Source organism: Propithecus coquereli, unplaced genomic scaffold, assembly GCF_000956105.1.
Source record: "Propithecus coquereli isolate 6110/MARCELLA unplaced genomic scaffold, Pcoq_1.0 Scaffold164, whole genome shotgun sequence".
In the NCBI taxonomy this organism is placed as follows: domain Eukaryota; kingdom Metazoa; phylum Chordata; class Mammalia; order Primates; family Indriidae; genus Propithecus; species Propithecus coquereli.
The window spans coordinates 2,997,067-2,999,365 of NW_012140969.1; the positions used below are offsets into that span (position 1 = coordinate 2,997,067).

General features: G+C 41.7%; 1 protein-coding gene across 1 annotated transcript in view; it reads right to left on the reverse strand.

Moving 5' to 3' along the window:
* Positions 1-2,299, reverse strand: part of LOC105807790 (zinc finger protein 491-like) — a gene marked incomplete at its 5' end in the record, with an annotated part of 5,210 nt that overhangs the window by 1,977 nt on the left and 934 nt on the right. The window lies entirely within an intron of this gene.

Consider the following 2,299-nt stretch of genomic DNA (forward strand, 5'->3'; position numbering starts at 1 on the left):
TCTTCTCCTAAAATACAAACCCAGAAATATAGTCCTTCATGGTTACAATTATTAAATAATATTAGATTCTATGGTCACAGTACACTGAGCCCATGCCTGATTTATTCACCAAAGTATGACCTGTCCATATTCCAAATCACTGAACAGCACTTATAAGTAAGAAACATTTGTTCTCTAATTCACTGAGTGAAGGAATGTTGTCACCCTTACCTATAGCGGCCAAGTTCTTAAAGGTTTCCCCCATCACTTCTCTATAGAGATTCTTCTGGAAAGGATCCAGCAAAGCCCACTCCTCCAGGGTGAAGTTCACAGTCACATCCTCAAAGGTCACTGAGTCCTGAAACATTCCAAAAGTGTTGAGGAGAATGGGTGAGATTCGTATGCTCTATTTTGTAGAAGTTCACATGCTGCTGTGGACTCCCAACCTTTATTCCATGCCTTGGTCATCATACTCTTACTCTGTGTCCACACTCACTTCCTCCCACACAGCAATTCTGATGCTAGAATGGAACACTCGCTAAAGCAACAGCAGAACAGAAGAATGTGCCTTGTTGGTGAATCCAGGGAGAAAGGTGTGTTGCCTGGGTCACCACTAATGTCTCCCTCTAAAGTGCATCTGTAGCATCTGTCATAACAAAGTCCTACTCTTTAGTGTGGAGGAAAAAGTTAGCACAGCAATCCTGAGACACTGGATCCTTGAAAATGCTCGTTAACCAAATTGAACATTTGATGGTTTTGGGATGGGACCTTAAAAGCCTAACTAATAAGAGAGTTATAATTTAGTGAAACAGAAACCCATGAGCAGAAACTTTCGTGGGAAACAGTACTGAGGTAGGAAAATCTAAATTATAATTGATGCATAGCTGAAGGATAAATGGGGACAATGTTGAGAGGTACCAACTCCAGGGGGTTCAGCCTTAAGAAAAAAGCAAGTATGATTTATCAAAATTGAACAATGCTTAGGCAGGGTGTGGTGGCTCACACGTGTAATCCCATCAGGTTGGGAGGCCAAGGTGGGAGATTGCTTGAGGCCAGGAGTTCAAAACCAGCCTGGGAAACAATCAGACCCCATATCTACCAAAAATTTTAAAAACTAGCTGGGCAGGGCTGTTGGTGTCTGTGATCCCAGCTACTTGGGGGGCTCAGCCATGAGGCCATGGCTTGAGGCCAGGAATTTGAGGCTACAGTGACAATGATGACACTATTGCACTTCTAGGTGACAGGGCAAAACCCAGTCTCAAAAAAAGAAAAAAATTCATAATGTTGGTGCATCAGAGGAGATTAACGACACAGAATATAGGCAATCCATGAAACTGGAGAAAATGCTGGCAAATCATGTGGCAAGGTCAAGAGCTCCTAAGTCTCACCTACAAAAAAAAAAAATCCAAACACCCCAAATAAAAAGTTTTGGTGAGTTAGGACCCATGTCATTGTTCAAAGGAATATAGAATGGCTCAGCTCTTATGGAAAAAGAGTATGGTAGGTTCCTCAAACATTAATAATTATCATGTATTCCAGCAAGCCACTTCCCAGTACTTTTACATTCAATTTAAAAGAACTGAAAGCAGAACCTTAAAGAAAGATATTTGAAAACCATTGTTCACAACAGCCAAGAAGAGGATCAACGCTAATGTCCACCGATGGAAGAAGGAATAAACAAAAACATAGATGCAATGAGAAATTATTGAGTCTTACAAAATGACATCCTGGTCCATGCTATGACATGCATGAAACTTCAGGATGGAATGCTAACTACAAAAAGCCACTGACAAAAAGAAAAATACAATATCATTCATCTTACATAAGTTCTGTAAAGTCACCAAACTCAAAAAAGGTATTGGAATGGTACTTGCCAACGGCTGAGAGGAAGGGGAAATGGGATGAGGTGTTCAATGGGTATAAAATTTGAGCATTAGAAGATGAAAAATTTCTGCAGATTGGTCACACAACAAAATGAGTATACTTAACACTATTCAATCAGCTGCACACTTAAGAATACTTAACTTGGGCCAGGTGTGGTGGCTCACACCTGTAATCCTAGCACTCTGGGAGGCTGAGGTGGGAGGATCACTTGAGCCCAGGAATTTGAGACCAGCCTCAACAAGAGGGAGATCCTGTCTCTACTAAACATAAAAAATTAGCTGGGCAACTAAAAATAGAAACAAACAAAAGAATTAGCTGGGCATGGTAGAAAGTGCCTTTAGTTCCAGCTACTTGGGAGGCTGAGGCAGGAGGATGGCTTGAGCTCCAGGAGTCTGAGGTTGCTGTGAGCTAGGCGGACACCACAGCACTCTAGCCC